This window comes from Lissotriton helveticus, chromosome 7, assembly GCF_964261635.1.
Source record: "Lissotriton helveticus chromosome 7, aLisHel1.1, whole genome shotgun sequence".
NCBI classification, from domain to species: Eukaryota; Metazoa; Chordata; class Amphibia; order Caudata; family Salamandridae; genus Lissotriton; species Lissotriton helveticus.
The window spans coordinates 649,509,701-649,532,674 of record NC_136068.1 but is presented as its reverse complement, the minus strand read 5'-3'; positions in this window follow the sequence as shown (position 1 = coordinate 649,532,674).

The window sequence follows — 22,974 nt, the reverse complement described above, 5'->3', positions numbered from 1 at the left end:
CGAACTCTGGCTCTGTTGCCGCACTGTAAAGCTGGAAGCACAGCAACGAGCAACGTCCGCCTCGAACAACGCAAGCCCTGAGCTCTGAGCTCACCGACTTCATCTCAATGCCGTCAACAAGCTGTAGCCTGCACAGTGACTGGAAGGACACCGTGACCTGCAACGCTTTCTTTTTCTGCACAGCGTCGAACCCTGGAACCGGCTCGCACATCTGTGTCGGCTGCCTCAAGGAAAAGGTACTTTGACTGAGTCTGTCGACATTTGAGTGGGCCCAGACCGCTGCGGTTCGCTGGATTTGTTAGACTCTGTGTTCTTTTCAGCAACGCTGTAGCCGGACAAGGCTACCGACTCGCACAGAACCTTGAATTAAGCCTTTTTAACCTGAACTCTTGAAATTTCATAGTACTGTGGATTCTTTTTGTTGTTTATTGGTCTTATGATAACTCTATAGAAAGTATACATATTTTGGAAAAAAAACCTGTGTGGTGTCCATTAGTAGTGTTGTCACTGGGTTACTGTATGTGGTCACAACTGCTTAACTTACATCGTCTCTGAAATAAGCCTTGACTGCTCGCGCCACGCGGCCTAGAGGGTGAGCAGGGGTTACTTGGAGAGAGTTATTCCCTTGCCCTGATTAGAGGAGAGGGTCCCTGCTTGTCACAAATACCTACCTGTGCCAACCAGAGGCCCCCAATTCTAACAAACATCAACATACTATTGTACAACATGCTTGATATTACATTATAGCACAGCAGGTGATGCACTTAGGAACTGCCCTGCAGATGTTACAAACTACCCGCTGGTAACATATTTTACATCATAAATGTTCCTGTAGAATTGTAGTATCACTCATATGACAGCCTAACTGCACTCAGGTGTGAGTAAGGTGCCTGTCCTTAGGCAATGACACCTATTGACAAAATGAGTAAATGGACAGGACCGGACAGGACTCCTGGTTCTTGGCCTCACATCCTGTATCTGTACACTAGGAACATCCAGGCAAAATCATAGTCTTTTGAAACTTGAGATGACAGGAACTGGGGATTAGCAGATCTATGGGGGAAGTACTCTGTGCATCAGTACCATAGGCAACGTATCTATGCTACAGCCTGGGTCATGGACCGTACACTGCACAAATCATTGTCAGGATTTTCTCTCTGCATGCTAAGCCTACTGTTCAGACATGACCATCATATGAACACATTTCCCATCCCTACCTGTACATCAGGTGGTCATCCTTTATCAGACATGATCACTGTGAATGGGTCTGTGAGTTGTTGGTATATCCCTAATGTTGGTTTGTGTCACCTCATGTGTGTTCAGTGATTGATTAGACTGTACACATATCTCATATAATCCTCACATGCAACTCTCAGAACACATTCCAACGGGTATGAAGGCCTATAAATCTACCAGCACATCTTCCATTACAATTTTTGCACATTCAGCATTGGTAACAATAGCTTTCTACATGCATAGAAAATGTGCATACAATGGGTGTAGGCTATAGCAAGGTATGCACATCACAAGTATGATGTGAAGTTCATAAGAGTATTGTGCCACATACACCAGAACATATGTACCTTTTTTACCAGACACACTATCTGACATTCATAACTTTGTTGATTGTCTGGGTCTTATTGCCACAATCTGGGCCATGGATATGGATAAATGAAATGTAGTCGAGTACATACTGCATAAATAGAACTCACCTGTTCCTCTGGTGTGCCGTAGACCTGTCCATACAGGGGAAGGACTAAGTCGACCAGGGTCTCAAGTTCCTCAGGATTGAAGGCAGAGGCTCTGCTACCTGCACAGAGTGTCATGGCAGCTCCCAGAAGTGGTAAACAGCAGCTGACGGATGGAGAGTTATAAAAAGCAGCAGTTTCTGGAGGCAAGAGACTTGATTCCAACTCGCAAAACACATTCGTAGGCCTGATAGATGGTCCTCTGTGTTGGCAGTCAAAAACACTGATCCGCAGCAGTAGCATTTGCCAAATGTAGCCAATGGTTGTGACTTCCGTCTCACACTCCGACCACCATGTGCTTCAAACTAGACGGCAGTCAGTGATTCTGAACGTTCCATTGGTAAGGGTAGGCTTCCATAGCACTCTCCCTTGTAGGCAAACACATACTTTGAACTGAAAACATCACAATAACAACCATCAGCCTATGGCTGAGTATCGTGTGTTAGAAACCGCCTACCTCGACTTCTGAAATAGGCTGCGGCCTGCGTTCTTGTATTTTCCATTGGTAAGAGTTGTGGCTCCACCATGTCCGGGCTCACATCCTGTGTGTAAAATGAACTTCTAAGTGTGTCTCCCCACTGCATTTATCTCTTGGAAGTTGTTACCTGATGTATGACAACATTGCTCTGCACATCCCATTACTGACATATCACTGCATACCAGCAAACTTACAAGGTGCCACTGTGTGTCACACGGTTTCAGCTCCCTTAACACGGTCATCTGGTGAGGAGCCTAAATCACATGGTAGCAGGTGTCATGAGCTGAAAAGCATTGTCAACATTTGTTTTTCACCCCGTTTTCAGAGGCCATAAGCAGCTGATGCCCATTAAGAGGTATGAATACACACCAGTACATCGGCGAAAGCCTAAATAACCCTGTTTATTTTCTGGGGAGGCGCAGGAGGAGAGGGTGTTGATTGATGAGGGTTAGAGTGACTGTGGTAGAGGACCCTGACCCTCCAAGACCTTGACCCCTCCTCACACTGTGACATGAAATTATAAGTTGAAAGATATCCCGGTGTTGTACACCAGTGGTGACTGATTGTATGTGTGATGCAGACTTCATAAAATGACTGGGTCCACCATACAACAGGTGCATGTAAATGTGCACAGTCCAGTTACAGATTGATGTGGACTAGAGAATGGGGTACATAGGTGGAACTTACTATAGTTCCAACTGATTATATTAATCTTGGAGAGTTCTGAATTTATCAGGAAAGTTAATGTGAGTATTAAACTGTCTACCGCCTGGAATGGTCTCTCCTAAACCTGTTGTCAGTGGTGGAAATGTCTTCTACTGTCATGTGATTCCAGGCGGATCTTCAACTTTCCTCATACACGGATATGCTATGTATTCTGTTGTATATCATGTATATTTGATGTGACTTGCTAGGTACTGCTATCCTATGCTGGTATGTGTTATCACATGATCTTTTGGGTGTGTCTATGTACATGTTAATGTGGACACTGTATCCTAACTCCTGATGTGAGTACACTCCACCATAGGTGCCGTGGCAAAGGGAGAAGACAGCCTCCAATATATTGGCCCTTTCCAGACCTTCAAACCATGAAAGAAAGAGAAATAATCTGCAAATTTCGGGGTAATATAAAGACTATTAAAGATTCATGTTAGCAGTTGGCGCTGTAGTGTAGTTCCTATTATCCCAATAGGCTCTGCACATTGGAATAATATTTTCAATAGTATAGACGTAGGACTGAGGTTAACTAGGTCTTCTACTGACGATATTAGACTTAAAGTTTTGTGTGCCAGCTAGCTCAGAGTTCACTATAAACTTTCTCGAATAGGCAAGGAGGAGTTTACCCTCCCTGGATAGACAAGAAGGGATTTAGTTTCTGACAACCATAGAACCTGACAATTTTGCTCTCTCTAATCAAGAGTATATCTCTAGAGTCGTGTGAAAACAAAAGACAATCATTTTACTCAGTCAGTACGTGCATACTTAGTTCCACCAGATTGTAGAGAAAAGGAAGAGACGGGCGTATTCAATAAAAAGGTGTTATTTATTGATCAGTCTCTTTTTCTCATACAAGAGAAATGAATCGCTACAGTTGCAATACTTAAGGTTAAGTAAAGTGCATACAGTAAAAGCAGGATTATAAAATAATACTGTAAAAGCATTGATATGGTTTCTTAGCCATATGAAACTTTAAAATGGATAAAAGTTATACATACATATATACATTGACTAATCATACTCAACTGGTGCTTCTAACTACGCCTACCCCGGTGTACCTGATCTAAGCCTAATACGTGGGATGGAGTAAGTAAGTAGCAGTTTAAGTTAAGTTTGGTTTGCCAAGAATCTGACTCAAGAATTCTCTGTAAGGGGTTAGTAAGTTCAGTACCTGGGATTTAGAAGGCTGGAGGGCTGGTATCTCTGTCTCAGGACTCGGTATCCCAGTTACCCGCCAGGGCAACCCGGAAACGCCGGAGGCTGGATTTCTCGGCAGGAGAAAAGGCAGCGTCTCTCTCAGTGCGTCAAAAGGGAGGGGCAGCGTCCGTGGGCTTCCTGGATCAGCTGGGCTCTCCGGCAAGTAGCGCTGCTCCAAGCTCATCACCACCGCGCCTTTGCTTAGGGCATCGTCGGTATATTTATACCTGAAAGGTGCCGAGTTTGACGTAAGGATGGACATAAGACGTCATTAAGGATGTCATAAGAACTGGTCGTTCTTACATTCTTTACAGGAGTTCTCGAACGAAATCAAAACAATAGCTGTGGGGGATTTCCCAGGTCTGCTGGAGGTTTGGTTTGTTTTGAGAACTTGGTGTGCTTTCTAGGGGGGCTGGAGGAATAGTGCTTGCCTAATGTGATAGCATGCGCTATGACTTAATCTGAAAACGGGTTTCTGTGCCGTTGTATGGCCATTAATGATTTAGTAACCGGACAAGGGTCAGAAATAGGAGTATCGATACAGGTCCCTAGATAAACATACTACACCCACTCCACGATTTTATGTACATATTTACTAACCTAAGCAATAGTAAACATAACTAATATTGCATGTGTATACCGAACCACCCAAAAATACATTTTTTTGCATTTGAAAAAATGGCTTATGCGAAATACACGAAATGAGTATAGGTACTGTAGGCATTCAAGCAATATAATCATTCAAAAAAGAGATGCACATTGTATATCAGCATGAATGATTTGCGAAAATGACACTTGAAATGGCTCTTAATACAGAAGAAAAGGTGCGAGACCACTTCATCACATATAAATACAATTACTTGTAATTTAGCTAGAGGTTGAGGTAACGTAATGTCTCAAGAGTTTCCTAAAAATAGAAGCTCTGTTCTCTAGGAATAGTTTTACTTTAAGCAGAAGATAAGTGCCAAAAAGGTAAATATTTTGGATTTGGAGAAAAAGTTTTTGTTTTCAGGGGAAGAAGCAAAAAAGTTCTCAGTAGCTTTGTTTTTAAAGCTGAAGGCAAAATTCAGAGTTCAGGGAACGCTGTGTGCAATTTTGTTTAAAGTCATTCTCTCTGTTCTGGTGAAAACATCATTTCAGACAGACTCTCGAAAAAACAGTCTACAGCTTCTGGTGAAAGTTCGACTAGGTTGGAAAATGTCGCTACCATGCAGTCATGAGCATGTTCGCTTTCAGTGATGTTTCGATCAGCATTGCTTACAGAAGGTCGTACCTGGTTGATGCTGCTTTCATCCTGTACTTCACTACCCTTCAATCGTAGTGGTGAAGTCTCCACGAATGCCGTCATCAGGATAGGTAGCCGCTGGGGACAGCACAATGCATGAGCCTTTACTGGACTCAACAAAGTATCTGCATCCAATGGTACTTCTGATTGTAGTGTAAGACAGGTGTCCAACACGCATTCTTCGCCGCATAGCATGCACCTCAATACAGGCATAACACAATTCTGCCACATGGGTCTGAACGAAAGAAACCAGGTCATATTCAGATCTCGTAGCCGGGCTAATCCAAGGACTTTAGTTATGCGGTCCCGGTAGCGTATAGCTAGGATCGTTTCTTCCATTGTTGCTGGAGTCTTGTCTGTGACATGGTTTGCCATAATGAAGCAGGAGTAGCAAAAATAAAATGCCTGCTACGAGTCCCAACAGGAGTGGAAGTCCGCCAAAGATGGAATGGACGAAATTAGGGAAAATACCCAGGACTGCTTTGAATGGGGTTAACAGTCCAGAAAAAACGGTCTTAAATACACTTGCGATACCACTTGTATCAGAAATATTTAAGATTTCGTTTAGCATTTCTGCGAAGTGTAGGAGGCAATTTGTTGATAACAATGCATGTATCTCACCCGTTGTCCTTGCAACTTGGAGATCATACGTTTCTTTTGATGACGTCAAATGGGTTGGCGTCTGTAGGAGCACAGTCTTCATTCTGTTTAAAGTATCAATTCGAATAGAAGAGATTTTCAAACTGGGCCATAACCTTCCCTCCCTGTCTGGAGTGTCATTCGGGAACAATACTCGCTCACAGCAAATGACCATGGAAGTCACGCTTACCAGATAAGGTTTTCCTGGCAGCAAGCCACAACATCTGTGATCTACAATTAGAATGTAACTCCCGTTAGAAAGTCTTTTAAAGAATGGTTCTATTTGTGTTGCAGGTGTGCCGAGCTGGTGACATGAAAGGTTATTTGTAGTTCATTCACAGGCCCCATGTAAACTTATACCCTGACACAGAAATATACCACTTAGTGATATCTCACAATTATTACCACTAAGAAATACACTCTGTCCTTTATTACTGTAACATGTGTGTGTATAAGGTAAGTTCCATGTTGACTTGATGTATCCTTTACCCAACCTTTCATACTGGCCTGCCTGTATATATTTTTGGCAGTATCGAAACTGGAAAGTCGTTATCGGAATAGTTATTATCCCATGTATTATCCATTCAATGACAGGTCGTTCTGACATTGTCAATGGTAATCTCTCAAGTTTTTCAATGCTCAGAATTGTATACTCTGCACCCTTCTGTGCCAAACTGATTTGTATATCAGTAAGGTTAAAGATACTGAATAGTGACGTTGTGTTGATTAAACGCCAAGGCACGTAGCCTGAACGCAGATTTTGTAACGTCCAGCCAAGCTGTACAATAGAACGTAATTGGGACTGACCGTGTTGCAACATCAGCAAGTCTTGCTCTATTATATTGATTGCTGAAGATACAATACTGTCCAGTGAATATATTCTGGAAGACAGAGTCATTAACCCATTGTCCACAACAGAAAGTGATTTTTCCAAATTAACACGGTCAATTTCCCGTATTTTCTCTGCTGTCTCAATTTGAGTTTCTTTCCAAGCTTTGTTGTAAGCTGCATATATAGAGGCCGCTATGAAACGTTTTTGACGCTGTTTGCGTGGTCCCATAATGAAATCACGCAAGTAATAAATAATAATCCACATTTGTAAAGCGCACAATCACCCGTAAGGGTCTCTAGGCGCTGGGGACCGTCGGGAAGATTAAGCGAGCTATTGCCCAGAGTCACGTGGTGCTGGGCTAACCTGCCGCCGGAGCCGGGGATCGAACCGTGGTCCCCAGATTCCAGCGTCAGTCGCCCTGGCCGCGGCGCCACACCTCTTCCTCAGCACCGTCTTTAAGTAAAGTCAAGTGTTGCTTGATTTCTACCAGTGTGGATGTATGTAGCCATTCGAGGCAGAGTTTCCCTACACTGTAAGTAGTTACAATCCCTGGATGTTGTCTCTGGGAGTATCTAGGGTCTGGCCTGGTCAATGTGAACCCTTGTATTTTGTTCAGGAATCTATCTTGACAGTTATTTGTGTCTGTGGGCCAGATCAAACATTTTTTCCAATCAGGATGTGTTCTGTTTTGGTTTAAAATATGGGATACGTCTATCTCAACATCTGTAGTGTCATTAATGTCAGGTGTTGGTTTTGGAGTAGACGGTTTGTTTAAGTCTTTAATTTTGGCTAGGCCAAGACAAGTTGTCTGTTGAATTGTATCATTCAAGAATATAATTTGTTCTGGGATCATGCAGGCTCTAAATAATGATTCTATACCTTGCACTAGCCAATCTCTTGTACCCCAGATTGTTTTCGTTTCAATATTATTGTTCCAGAAATCAAAACCGAATGTTTTCATTTTTTCAAAAAATGTCTCTGAATAGATTAATTTTGTATTTGTAAGCATGGTTTTCATTCCTGTCTTATTTAACAATTTGAAATAAAATGTTTCTGCATTGCTTGTGTTGCACCCTGAGAAATAAGAATATTTTTCATAGAATGTTTTTGAACTGCCTTTTGGTGGAGTTGCACAATGTTCCCATTGGTTATAATTCAAAACATTTCTAGGTTGAGCAGATTTATGCAGATAATGGTTACCATAGTGGTTAAAACAATACATCTGGTCATAATTAGATGAACCTTGTAAATAATCATGTTCTGTAAATATAGCTGACATCACTAGATCTGACATCATATCATTAATACTTTCAAGGTCCCAATCATCAGCGAATGTGCTTGGTTTTACAAAGTCACTCAATGAAATCTTGAATTGATGAGGATACTTCCGGAGCTCAACCGGACCATAGATTTCGTAATCAGTTTTGTCCCATGCTACCCCACCGGGTATAGGATTGGCTGTGAAGTTTACTGAAGAAAGTTCTCTTTTCTCGATATGTGAAGACTTGTGTGGTTTCAGGACCAAGTTGATATTCTGACTTGCTGTGTCCATTGTAACATATTTTCCCTCAATAAAATGTCCCAAGCATAGTACCATGATGAGCCAAAGTATGAGGATAAATACACCTAGTGCCACCCAAATTTCAATCCATGGAGAAATCAGATAGGTTTCTTTTAGTTGATGAAAAAGTTCCTTTGCTTTGTCTTTAAAAGTTTTTGTTGTCGGCTGTTCCTCAGGTTCACTTGGATCCTCAGAAAAATCATCGAAGTTGATAAAGTAGCCTGATGCTGTTCTGTCAATTGTTTCAATTGCTTCTGGATTCCTTTTTGCTATAGGAATTTGCTTTGTTTCATTAGCATAGTCAATGGTTACATCACTGTAGAATGGTGTTTCTTGATGTAAAATTTTGATTTGGGTTTCAAGAGGTTTGAGTTCCATCGCTTTGTTGCATAGTCCTTGTTGATTCACTGTAGGTTTATCAAATGTGATTAGTCTCTCAGTTTGAACCTCTGTATTTGTAGCAAACTTTGGTGTTCTACTACTTCTTGGGAGTCCACTTGGCCTACTACTTGTTATCGGCCACATGATTGTGGTTTAACCAGGTCGATGGATACAACTCGGTTCTCCTTTTTACCAGCAAGGGGCGGTAATACTACTGATCTTGTCCCGTTGACAGACAAGACAGGAACTGCTTTTCTGTAAGAAGGCCCAAATTCCTTCTTTACCGCGATCTTCTCTCTGACCAGATCCCCGATTTTTGGAATCCAGACAGGCCTTGCTGGGACAGGTGGTTTCTCTTCAGTGGTTGTTGGCTGCTGTTTCAACTTTATGTTGCTCAGGTCTTTTCTTGTTTCATTTAAGTCCTGTATAATAGCCAAACGATCTTTGATATCAAAGCATTTTTCTTTCACCACTGAAGTTTGACTATCGAGGTCCTGGATTAACATTCTAGTCCCAAACAATAGTTCGTACGGACTGAGACCTCTCAGAGAATTTATTGGCAGATTATTAAGACTACGTTGGACACTTATTAAATGTTTGACCCACCCAGCTCCCGAACCTAATACCTTTGCCGTTATAGATTGCTTTATGCCACGGTTTTTTCTTTCCACAATTGCGTTTCCCTCAGGATGAAAGGGACAAGAGTACCGCAATGCAATGCCCATGCTGGTCATGGCCTCCTTATAAACTCGAGAGCTAAAATCAGGACCCTGGTCAGAATGTAGCATGCCAATTGCGTATGTGCCGATAAAGACTCGCAAATCTTTTATAACAGTTCTGGCGTCAGCCGAGCGCTGGGGCCACATCCATTTGAATCTCGTGCATGAATCCACTGCGACCATGATATATTTATAGTTACCATCCCTTTGTAAGGGACCACAGTGGTCCAGGTAAACACATGCTAATGGTTTATCTGAGATTAGAAGGGGCGTCTGTGCTGGTCGTTTCACGGTTGATACCTTCATTCTTTGACATATTTTACAATCTAGAACATAGTTCCTGGTTTGTCTTCTCATTTGTGGCCACCAGTATCTCTGTTTTAATAACGATACTGTGGCTGAAACGCCAGCATGTACAGAAGCGAGCCCTTCGTGTGCCGCTATAATGAGTCCTAACCTATATTCCATGTTTGGAATTGCCCTATCCCCCACTCCAGGGATTGGAGCAAATGGAACGATATTCGCATCAGTTATGTATGAGTACTTTACTGGAAAGCCTTTCGGGAGTGTTTCTATCGCATCTTTTACCGTAGCGCTGACAGCCTGTAATATTTCGCTGTCTATTTTTGTTTTTGACCGGGTGATTGCAGCTACGGAAGCCGTTTGCACAGCTGCCTTCGCGGCCTCATCAGCCAATGAATTCCCTGCAACGTGAACGCCATCACGTTGATGACTCAGTGTATGTATCACGTGAGTCTTTTGTAGTTCTTTTTGTAAAAGAACTACTTGTTCCCACAGCGTTTTATGCTTGATTGTGCCACCTTTTGCATCTTTGAAACCGTTCTGAACCCAGTTCTGCAAGTATTCATTGTAAGACTGAACGCAATAATATGAATCGCACACTATAAGTGTGGGGAATTCGCAATTGGTATTTTCAAGCGCCATCTTAAATGCTAGTAGTTCAGCTCGCTGAGCTGTACAATCTCCTAGAGATTGTGTTTTAGTGACTAGTGGTATAAATTTTCCTTCGTGCCAGTGACCTTTAAAAATCACGCACGCAGCCCTGTAAGCTTGTTTACCCCCAACTGCGGGTTGTGCTGATCTGTCTGTATATATTATACAGCCGTAATGTTCAAGAGGCAGGATTTCGGTCGGTAGAGGACATTCAAATTCATATTGGAGAAATTCTTGTGTTTTTAAATTAGGATCAAATTCGTATACTACGTCTGTTGCAGCAAGAGAATTAGCCCACTGTATCCATCTCGGATGTAGTGCTTTAGCATTCGGAATGCTTGCCTTTGTTACCGCCTCTAGGGCTGGTATTGGTGTAACGATGATTATTCGTTTACCTTGTGCTAGGGCTCTTCCTTTCGCTACGGCAGTCTGTACCGCAGTTAGAATTTTTTCCGTTGGGCTGAATTTCATTTCAGTTTTTGTGTACAAATGTGATTTGTATGCTATTGGTACCGTTTCTCCCTCATTAGAGGTTAGGTATGTGAATCCGCATCTTCCTGGGATGACTCGAATCACAAGGTTGCGTGTGTTGTCGCGTGTTTGTAGTTTTGTTTGAACTAACATGTCTGTTTGTAAAGATCTCAAAATTTCCGTGTGTCCAATTGATTCTTTTAAAATGTGGTTTTATTAGGTCATAGAGAGGTTTAACCCTCTCTGCGTAATTTATAATGTAAGTTCTTCCGAAATTCAGGAAACCTAGAATTGATTGTAAGTTTTTCAGCGTTCTTGGTGCTTGGATTACAGCACATTTCTCAAGGAAATTGTCAGCCAGGCTTTTGCCTTCACTTGATAATTCATATCCTAAAAACAGGACAGTTAGATGGGCAATTCTTGACTTTTTGAAGTTGAATTTGTAACCCTCTGCTGCGAAACCAAGTATTATGGTGTTCACTCTCTTCAAGTGAGTATCCAAGTCATCATCTGTTAGATAGATGTAATCGACATAAGATAATGCCTCATCATCATATATTTGTAGTAACTCTGTTACTCTCTCTGAGAATAATCCTGGGCTGTTCTTGAACCCCTGTGGCAAACGACAGAAATTTTTCTGCGAGCCATTTATTGAGAAAGCGGTCAAATATCTGCTTTCTGGTGCTATATTTTGACAAAAGAATCCATAAGAAATGTCTAATGTTGTTTTGTATTTTTTGCGCACTATGCTATTCATTAGTGCTGCACTGTGTGAGTTTTGTACTGCAAAGGTCTTGCAACATGAGTTTAAGTGTCTGTAGTCCAAAACTAGACGATATGAGTCATCTGGTTTGGAGACAGGAAACAAAGGATTGTTCATTTGTGAGGTGCAAGTTTCAATCACCCCTTGGTATTCAAGTTGATCTAAGATCTCCCTGACCTGTTTTTTAGCTTCTTGCTTAATTGGGTACTGCCTCTGTGCAGTCGGTTGAGATTTTAACTGGATTTTGTGAGGAGGAGAGACCTCATCCCATCCCACATGATTTGTATATAGTGCAGGAGCCTGGGCTACAGCCCACTTTCTTGCAAGTGTATATTTTTTATGAATTGGAATATGATATGAGAAGGCAGGCATAATCATTTCTTCGCCATGAGGGCACTCCCTGACAAACTCTGGTGGCCAGTCTTTTTCAGCTAGAAGGATGTCATAACCTTTGAAGAGATTATCCCAAAATAGACCCCTTATTTTCCTAGTCTTATCCCCCTCTATACGCAATGTTATTTCATATATTTTATGAGGTTTGCTAACTCTGGTATCTGCAGTTTCCACTTGAATGTATTCATTCGTGTCCACTGTCTCCAGATGATTCATCAGGATCTTGAGAGCTATGCTCACTTCTGCTGCGCTGTCTAGCATTGTCTGAGCCCACTCTCCGTTTTTCAGCTGAGTCCTCAGGATCCTCGGCATGTTTGATTATTTTAATGCTGGCTACCTTCTTCTTTGGAAATTGTAACTTTTTACTTTGATGAGCAGGTTCTTTGTCTTTGGACTTGACGTGCTCTTCCCTGTGTTCTGAGCGTCCTCTTCTTTCCGATTTCTGCGAGGAAGTCTGAAAAGATCGAGAGGGACGTGTATCAATATCTTGATATCTATCAGGTTTCTTCAAATTATCCCTATTTCTAAGGTTGTATTTTTTCTCAGAGGGCTCCCTCTGGGGAGACTTGTGTCCTTGGTCCAGAGATCTTTCTCTCCGCCGAGGAGACCTTCCTCTGGACTGGAATCTTTTTTCTTTGGGAGTCGATTGTTTATTTCCATCCCAGCTCTTTTTTGAAGTGTTTAGATTATTTTTAATAAATACCTTTTCAGGATTTTCAATTAGTTGGGGTTTCACTGGTTTCCCATCCAAACTATCTCTTCCTAGTTCTTCATAGGATTTTTCTATGATTCTGGCAAGTTCAAATGGTTGGTCTGCTATATCTGTTTCTTTCAACCTTTGGCGGATTGCCACATTTGCTGCTTCACCTTTTATGTTCGCTAGTAATATTGCCGAGACCTGCTTGAAGTCTTTCAGTAATTTCATACCCAGAGTTAAAGCAGGTTCTGGACCGTATTCACTTTGAATCTGTTTTAGTACTTCTGGTATTACCGACATGGATGGAACACCATGAGTTTTTGTGTAAATGGAAGCAAACACTGTGCCCCAAGTGTCACAGTCCTCCACATGTGGTGCGATTCCCATTGGAAGACAGATAGTCAGAATTCTGTGTTTCTCAACAGGGGTGGTATCCGGAAATACCGCCTCTATTTGAGTTATTTTTTGTGCTAACCAGAATGGAATTTGCTCCCTTTTAATGGGTACTTTACCAAAACAGGACTGTATGTTCTGTGGTGTGATTTTATTTGTGTTCCCCTGATGAGGGGTCAGCTGTGGAATTTTAATAGCTGTTTGGACTGTTGAAGTCCGCATTACATATTGGACTAATTGTCTGTGTATTTTAATCAGTTGTTTTAGCTGTGCTAAAAGATCTGGTACAGACATTTTTTCAATGTCTGGATGTGGTGTGTATCCGGCTAGAACCGGCCACGTTGCTCCTGGTCTACCTAGTGGACCGAGCCTGGTGATGTGATTATTATGTTTTAGGGCGCCTTTAAACCAGAGCAGGTGCTCTTGGTATTTTAGTGGTATTTCCACCTCCTCGAAAGGAGTGTACTCATCCGGAGGTTCCTCTATCTTGTAATAGTGGAATTCCTTTGTTACAGCGTTTGCTGCTGGAAGGTTTATCCATGAATAGAATACCTCTGTCTGCCGATATTCATGTGCCTCAATTACGAATATGACTGTACCACCTCTCGGTGTTAGTCCATTTCTATAAGTTTTAAAGTTATAGTTTTTCTTATGCTGACCGGGATGAGTATTGCGTCCGGGTCAATTTGCAGGAGACTTGTGTCATCTGCTAGGAGTTGAGCTGCTATTCTAGGTGCCTCCCTTTCTCCCTCGCTGTCTGACATTTTATTGACAGTTTCCAAGGAAACAAAGATTAGGTGCACAATATTTTGGAACAGTGTATCCTTCAACGTTGAATAAACCAAAAACCATACATAGGAGTCTCCTCCTACTAAGTTTGGCGGATTTAACCTTTGACCCACTCCAGACATCTTTGGAGTTTTTATGGGAGAAAGGGTCTGTGTGGAAAAGCACGACTGAGTTACTCTAATGCCTTGCGTTAGTTTTATCGCCTTACCAAACGTTGGGCGCCATGTAGTGTAGTTCCTATTATCCCAATAGGCTCTGCGCATTGGAATAATATCTTCAATAGTATAGACGTAGGACTGAGGTTAACTAGGTCTTCTACTGACGATATTAGACTTAAAGTTTTGTGTGCCAGCTAGCTCTGAGTTCACTAGAAACGTTCTCGAATAGGCAAGGAGGAGTTTAACCTCCCTGGATAGACAAGAAGGGATTTAGTTTCTGACAACCATAGAACATGACAACTATTCTCTCCCTAATCAAGAGTATATCTCTAGAGTCGTGTGAAAACAAAAGACAATCATTTTACTCAGTCAGTACGTGCATACTTAGTTCCACCAGATTGTAGAGAAAAGGAAGAGACGGGCGTATTCAATAAAAAGGTGTTATTTATTGATCAGTCTCTTTTTCTCATACAAGAGAAATGAATCGCTACAGTTGCAATACTTAAGGTTAAGTAAAGTGCATACAGTAAAAGCAGGATTATAAAATAATACTGTAAAAGCATTGATATGGTTTCTTAGCCATATGATACTTTAAAATGGATACAAGTTATACATACATATATACATTGACTAATCGTACTCAACTGGTGCTTCTAACTACGCCTACCCCGGTGTACCTGACCTAAGCCTAATACGTGGCATGGAGTAAGTAAGTAGCAGTTTAAGTTAAGTTTGGTTTGCCAAGAATCTGACTCAAGAATTCTCTGTAAGGGGTTAGTCAGTTCAGTACCTGGGATTTAGAAGGCTGGAGGGCTGGTATCTCTGTCTCAGGACTCGGTATCCCAGTTACCCGCGAGGGCAAGCCGGAAACGCCGGAGGCTGGATTTCTCGGCAGGAGAAAAGGCAGTATCTCTCTCAGTGCGTCAAAAGGGAGGGGCAGCGTCCGTGGGCTTCCTGCATCAGCTGGGCTCTCCGGCAAGTAGCGCTGCTCCAAGCTCATCACCACCGCGCCTTTGCTTAGGGCATCGTTGGTATATTTATACCTGAAAGGTGCCGAGTTTGACGTAAGGATGGACATAAGACGTCATTAAGGATGTCATAAGAACTGGTCGTTCTTACATTCTTTACAGGTGTTCTCGAACGAAATCAAAACAATAGCTGCGGGGGATTTCCCAGGTCTGCTGGAGGTTTGGTTTGTTTTGAGAACTCGGTGTGCTTTCTAGGGGGGCTGGAGGAATAGTGCTTGCCTAATGTGATAGCATGCGCTATGACTTAATCTGAAAACGGGTTTCTGTGCCGTTGTATGGCCATTAATCATTTAGTAACCGGACAAGGGTCAGAAATAGGAGTATCGATACAGGTCCCTAGATAAACATACTACAGAGCCACATTTACATCCGCATAGGAACTATCCCACATCTCTCACATCAATAGTTAAGGTGATTACAGTACTGCATTTCCTTGCTACATGTTCCTTCCAATACAGTGTGGCTACATCTGGTGTAATTTAACAACCAATGTTCAGCATAGTGCTTTGTGATCTTTTATCAGCATTGATGAGACACTTGTACATCTATAATCAGTTCCCCAAGTGTGAAGATTTGGCCAATGTGAAGGGTAACTTTTATGGATTTGGTCGCATCACGATTGTGGTTAGAGCTATTGATGGCACACATATTGCTTTAATACCACAGCAAGCCAGTGAACAGTTGTGTTAGACCTGTCAGCCCTAGGGTGGTCTTTCCCTATTTTTTTCGCCCTTGCCTCATTTTTCCCACCTTCTTTTTTGTTGGCCTTAGGGGTCCGAGCACCTTCCCATTGCTAACCAATGCTAAGGTGCAGGTGCTCTCCACTCCCAACATGGCTGCCACAGGCCCCTGCTACTGCAGCGTGGTCTTGTTAGTAGCACCCTAGTTGCCAGGAGCTGGCTGAAACCCTTAAACATTGTTGCAATACCAGCCTGCCTTGCCTGCCCATAGTTAGACTAGGGAAGCTCCTGGAACCTTCTAGAATAGGGGCGGGGTCTGCTTTTGCCGCCTTAGAGTGTGGTCACCTGACCTGGGCATATATAAAGAAAGGAGGGAAAGTTTTTAGTTAGTTGGGGCATCACTGACCTGGGGGAACCTACGCAGGAGCCTTAGGCGGTAGGGCCTAGTCAGGAACCTATACCACTGGGGGTGACAGGGTTTAGGCGCTGCCCACCAAGCTGTGTGAGGAACACTGAACTAGTCCACTGATCTGGCCCCGCGGGAGGGGAACCCAGGGACCACCTGCAGTGACCTGCTGAGGAATCCTGTCAGCAGCCTTCAACTCAACCCCCTCTTCGAAGAAACCAAGAATCTGTTATCTACCAATGGCGCAGGAACCATCAAGCACCAAGAAGAAAGTTAACTGCCACAGGACTACTGGGGATCAACCAGGTATTGGGCTGTGTCCCTTCTGCCCCCCTTTGTCTTGACCTGGGCCCCTGTGCTGTCCTGCCACTGTTGTGTGGACTGCCCTGTTTAGTCTGCCTGAACTGCCTACCGGGCCCCTCAAGCGCTCACCTGCTGTGTCCTGAGAAGCGCTGTAAATCGGCAACCTGTTGTGGCCCCAGACCCCCCTGTTGTGCCCCCATGCGTTCCTCTGACCAACGAGGTGCTGCGCGGGCCGAGCGCTGTGAGCGTCCCTGAAGCGCTGCCCCTCAACTGCGCTGTCCTCACCACATCACCGCTGCGCCCCGGACCGCCTGCAGAGCCGACATTGCGGGCATCTGCCCCCTCGACGGCCCTCGGTACCAGGAGAGGGCCGCCGCTGTGTTGCTGAGGGCCGCGCCTGGCCCAGGAGAGTGACCGAGTGAGGCGCCGTCATCCGGCGCACCCAAGGGCCGCGATCACCACCGCAGCCCAGCCCAAAAGTATAGGATCCCCGTGGGCGCGCCGCCCTAGGAAAGCCTGCCGATTGCTCCTGGGCCTGGGAAGCCTCTGGAGGCCCGGGAACAGGATCGGAGCTCGCGCGGGACACCTGAAGTGCGCGAGTGCCCCCCACATGCCGGAGCAAGCCCGGAGGGGCGCCATAGCACCACAAAGCCCCCAAGGCCACCAGAGGGCTCAGGAAGAGCACAAGTCCCCAGGTGGCCATACCAGCCGCCATCAGCCACCGCAAGGAGCCGTCGAGGCCCGAAGGCCCAGGTAACCCCCGGGGAGGAGAGCAGAAGGCCGGAGCAGGCCCGGGTTTGCCCTTCCCCCGGGCCAGACTGATGTTGGGCCCCGTTGGCCCCCGTTGTGCCCGCAGGGCTTCTGAGACCGGGCGAGAACCCCCAGTAAGAGCTTAGTGACTGCCCAATTAGTAGAGTTAACCTCTGGCTGGGGCATAGTTCTTTACTGCTTGTGTTCAAAAGGAAACCAGGCTACTGGCCTACTGACCTGTCTTAAGTACTGAAACACCCATTCCCAGTTAAATGCAATGGTTATTCTGGTCTAATGAAATGGGGGCTTTGCCTGATCTTTAATGGAATGTTTTATACTCCTGCCTAATGCAGTGTTTCCAGAAAGCCTCCAGTTGAGCCATGAAATGTTTATTCCTGATTGAGGAGATGTTTACCCTGGCGTAAGGAGGTGTTTATTTCTACGCAAAGTGATTACTGAAAGGTTTACTTCTGATTAACAAAATGTTTTACTCTTGTTTAATGACATGCTGATTCCTGCAGCGATGAAATGTTTATTGCTAATTAATGAAATGCTATTCCTTTAATGAAATGGTTATTGCGATATGTCACATTGATTATTGACCTGCTTCCTTAACTCCCTGATGAAATGCTTTGATGACAAATTGGTACATTAAATATTGATTCCAGGGGTGGGGGTGAGTTTTATGAACTGGAAATATGAATGTGTTTTTTCTAGAAGTCCACAATCCCAGAGCCAGGGAAGACCTTGGAGGCCAATAAACACAGTTAAAGGCACCTCACTGAATTCCACACACAGACCAATTGTAACAAGTATTGGCATAGCCAAAAGGTCTCGCTTTTGGGACCTTGTAAGTATTTAGTTATGCTGCACAATATTCTTGGTGCAACAACACCAACTGTCGCATGGCTAAACACTTATAAGGTCCCAAAAGCGAGACCAATTGGCTATGCCAATGCTTGTTGTTATGTAGCCGTGAGGGCTATGTGCATGGATACGTAGTACGTCTGGAAAGGTGGGTTAAACTCTGAGTGCAGATCTTTGTAGAGTATGGTCTTGACACACGTTATTGATGTTGCTTTGCATAAGTGACGTTTACCTGTGTACTGTGTCCAGTTTGAATGGCAGACATTGTTGTCATATGTTTGCTTTCCTTGCTTATCTATTCAAATTTGTACCTATGTTTTAGGTACCTTCACCATATCATCCTCATTTGGACAGCTCAGAGTTGTGACATCAGCATGAATACAGTGCTGTATCTAAGGGCCTTATTAAGACTACAGCGGTTCATTGGACCGGTGTAGTCATGGTCGGGGGCGGTCCTTGGACCACCAGACTAGCAGTCCACCCACCATATTTTGGCTAGGCGATTGAACTGCAACAGAACCGCTGCTGCCGCCATGGATCCTCAACCCCTACAGGTCTTGCAGCAGTTTGAGGCTGATAATATGCTGATGGTGCACCCACCATGAAAAGTGAGGCAGTGAAGAAACAAAGTGGGCCCTCAGGGTCATGGGGTGCATATGGGGGAGCACATGGCGTGCTGTTTACAGTCCATGCCCGGCCGGAACTGTCTTTGTAGTTCCCATTGCTGTGCCTTTTTCAGAGAAACTGCAATGGGATCGCCAAAGAACTGCCCACCATTGACTAAAAGAGTCTCAATCTGCTGGGCGGTCTCTTTTGACTTTGCCTGTCTTGAAGTGGATCAGCGGCGTGGTGGCCTCTTTCCAAGACCTCTACAGTCAAAATAAGGCTCTAAGTATGATGTGGCCATGGATTATTCCTGGTCAAAGACTGCTTGAACTGCAATGGGATGGAAGATGCTACAACTCCATTGGACTTGTACCCTGTTGTGTGCTGGTCCTCTTGCAATATGTGTGCCATCATGTGCTCCCACACAATGTGGTTGTTCGAGCAAAACATGCTAATCTCCCTTCACTTTGGCTAAATCCTCCATGTGTATGAACTGGATGTAGCAGTTGATGTGTCTCATCATTGTATGCCACAGTGCTTGTGGCACACCACTCACATATGTTTGTGACATTCGACCAGATGCAGCAAGACTAGATTGGAAATAACCTATGTTAAGAAACTGTAGTAACATCATGTTTTATTTTTGTTGTTTGCTAAGTAATGTGAGATACTTTTTGGGAGTAGTGGGTGTGGCTCATACTAATTACCAATTGTCTGTTTCCTATTTTATTTGGCATTGTCAGATGTGTCTTCTCCTACCATGTTTTAGAAGTATGCAGATGGCATTTGTGGTTACTGACACAGATATTTGTGTGAGATATCTTGTTTTGATGATTTGTCATCAACATTATGACAGCCTACTGTTTGGCACTATGAAATAAAGTTGCCCTGAAACTATAAACTTGTATGTCTGTCTTCTGTGGCATGGTTGCGTGATTGGGTAGCATTGTGTTGATATTACACATGTACATGCTTAACTAAGCAGCTTAAACTTTCATCTGAGGGATCAAATGGTTATTAAAACATATCTTGCTAGATGTTAATGATACCACGTGAGGTAGTATTGGTGTGATAAGTGAATTTATTGCTGTCTACATGGTGAGTACATGAAATGAAACAAAATAAGACCTAAGCTAACCACAATGGAGTGCAGTTGTCAATCTTAATGGATGAATCAGTTGATATTAGAGCTATATTGACTGGAGTCAAAAGTCCAACATATTTCTTCCATCAGAAGTGGGAAAGTGTGCAGTAATAGTCAACACAGTAAATGGATTGCAAAAAAAGGAACAAATTAGGTGCCCCATTTCTTACTGGAGGTGGTGGGTGGGTGTCTTGCCATCCGGCGCTCCTGGTTGTTTCCTTGGATTTCTCACCTTACGTCGGATGGAGGGATCCACAACTGCATGCTCCGAGGTGTCAGGATTCCCACCTTGAAAGGGCATCCCTCCTTGTGCCTGCTGCAGATGTAGATGGGACAGATGTAGTGGTGCCAAGGGGAGGGTTAGGTTTTTGTGCAAAGGCCCGGTAGTCCAATTGGTCGTTATGTCTCTCCATTATGTGGTCTAAGGACCCTGCAGCTGCTTAATGTCCCTGAGTTCCTCAAGTACCTGGTCCATTCCTTCCTGGTTACCCTCATATGCACTCACGACTCAGGCGAAGTTGGCCTGAGCGTCTGTGGCATCAGAAGCCTCAGGTTCTGGGACCACATTTGCCCTTCCAACACCCCTGCCCCCACGGGCATATACCGTTGTTTGTGCCTGCCTTCTCCCTCTTGCTCCTCCATCTTTGGTGAGTAGGTTGTAGCTCCTCACCTCCAAATTTGAGAAGGGTATGCAGGAGATGTTGCCCAAGCTCGATTGTCTGGTTGCTGGGGTAGGAAGAAGCTGTCATGTTAGAGCTGTGGTGGGAAAACATAGCTGTGGACCCAGTTGGATTCACAGGTGCCATCTGCCCAGTCTGACCAGATAAGCTAAGTTCTTCCTCCACGTTCATGTTTCCAGGAGAGCCTGCATCGCTGCAGGTTTGGTTCTGGCGTGGAGTTTGACCTTGGGTGGTGTTCTTACTCTCGCTGGAAGTAGAACCAGGACAGAGATTACATTGTAATTTTTGTACCTGTGGTATAAACAGCCACATCATTTCAGTCACAGTGAGTTCATGTCTGGGAAAAAAATTATGTAAACACTGGCAACTCTACCCATTATGTTTGACTCAGTTTCATGACATTATTATATCTCAATTACAAAATGTGGTATCTGCTTGCTCATTAGCAGTGCTGATATGGTTCTTTTTGCAATGTGGAATAAAAAAAAAACAGATCCCTGTGACTAGCATCAACTCACTGTAGAAATTACATGAGGACTATTCCAATTTGTGCCCAAGTTAAGGCGTGCACACAACTTGAGATTAGTTTAGTTGTTGCTAGACCTCTGGTCTGAGAACTGCTTTCTCCGCAATAGCTCCGCTGACCCTGTTTCACCTCCTCCTGGTAGGTGTACGAGGCCGCTGCTGCCCAGGTCCAGTACTGCACCTGTTTTTCTGCTGTTCTGGTCCTGTTTTCTGTTTTTGTTGTTGTGATTGTGCCTGATGTGCCTTGTTTTTTTCTGATTTTGGTCGATGTCTGTTTTCCTTCCTGCCGCTGCTGCCCCTGTGGCCCTTCCCCCCTACAGGTTCCCACTCCCAGCTGCACATCCCTCCCCATCCCTTTTTAACAGAGGCCTCTGCAGGGAGCATGAGTAGGAACCACTGGTCTGAGACCTTCTCTCTCCCCAGCAGCTCCGCTGTCTGTGCTGTGCCACTGAGCCTGATTCTTACCCTCCTGGTAGGTGTTCGAGGCCGCTGCTGCCCAGGTCCAGTCCTGTGCCCGTTTTTCTGTTGTTCTGGTCCTGTTTTTGTTTATGTGATTGTGCCTGGTTCTGGTGTTAGCTATTGTGCCTGGTTCTGTTCTGTTTTTAGTCCATGCCCACTCGTGCTGCTGCCGCCACTGCTTCTACCGCTGCTGACCCTGCAGCCCTTCCCCCTGCCATTTCCAGCTTTCACCTCACAGCTACATGTCCCTCCCCTTTCCCTATTTAATTCCGCCGCTGCGAGGTCAGGCTTCTGGCGCGCTGAAGGCGCACCAAAGTAAAGCCTGTCTGCACCTGTCAGTGACCCGACCACGATCAGCGCCAGAACTCCTGGATCTCAGACCACACACCGCTATGACTTAGCTACCCTCCTCGCACTCAAGCCAGGAAGGAACAACAACTGCCAGCTGTCCACTCCGAACACCATCCACGGCCAGTTCTCCGGCCACCACTGTCACCAGACCTTTGCCTCTAACCATAGCCCATCAGACACCACCCCCACGATGAACAGCAACATCCCTGGAGCCCTAAAGTGCGTCCTTTCCAATGTGCACTTCCAACACAGACATGCCATAGAGGTCTGGGACCTCCTCAACACTCTCTCGCCAGACGTCACCTTGAACCAATGCCTCCTCTGCTCTGAATATTGCCACCACCATCCCCAACCGATACAAGATCCAGAGGAAGGACCACCCACACTGCCCTGGTGGAGGACTCGCCATGGCACACAAGAGTTACCTCTGACTCTCCACCTCCAGCATGAGCAACTCCCTCTCCAACACCGAACACCTCCATTTCCAGATGCAGACAAGCCCAAGAACCATGCTCCAAGACACCCCCACCAACAGGCCTCGTGCTTCTTTCACTACCTCCATAGTCGACCTCATTGCACCCCACGCCATTTCCTCCACAGACTACACTCTCATCGAGACTTGAACTTTCACATCAATAACGCAGTGACCCTGACTCTATCGCCCTCCTATACAACCTCTCTAACATCGGACAGAAGTAGCTCGTTACCACCCCTACCCACAAGGCTGGACACACCCTCAACCTCATCTTTGCAGGAGGGAACAAAGTCCACTTCAGCCACACCTCACAGCGACTCTGGACAGACCACCACTGCATACACTTTTCCTTCAACACCACCACTGTGCACCTGCCCACGCCCGCCCACCACAAAGAAACTGGGGTAAGGTCACAGAAGAACACTTCTACCCCACCCTCATCCACGACCCCCCCTCTGCCACGACCAATGCCAACTTTGCAGCCAAGGAGCTTCACCGCTTGATCACTAGTTGCACAGACAAGCT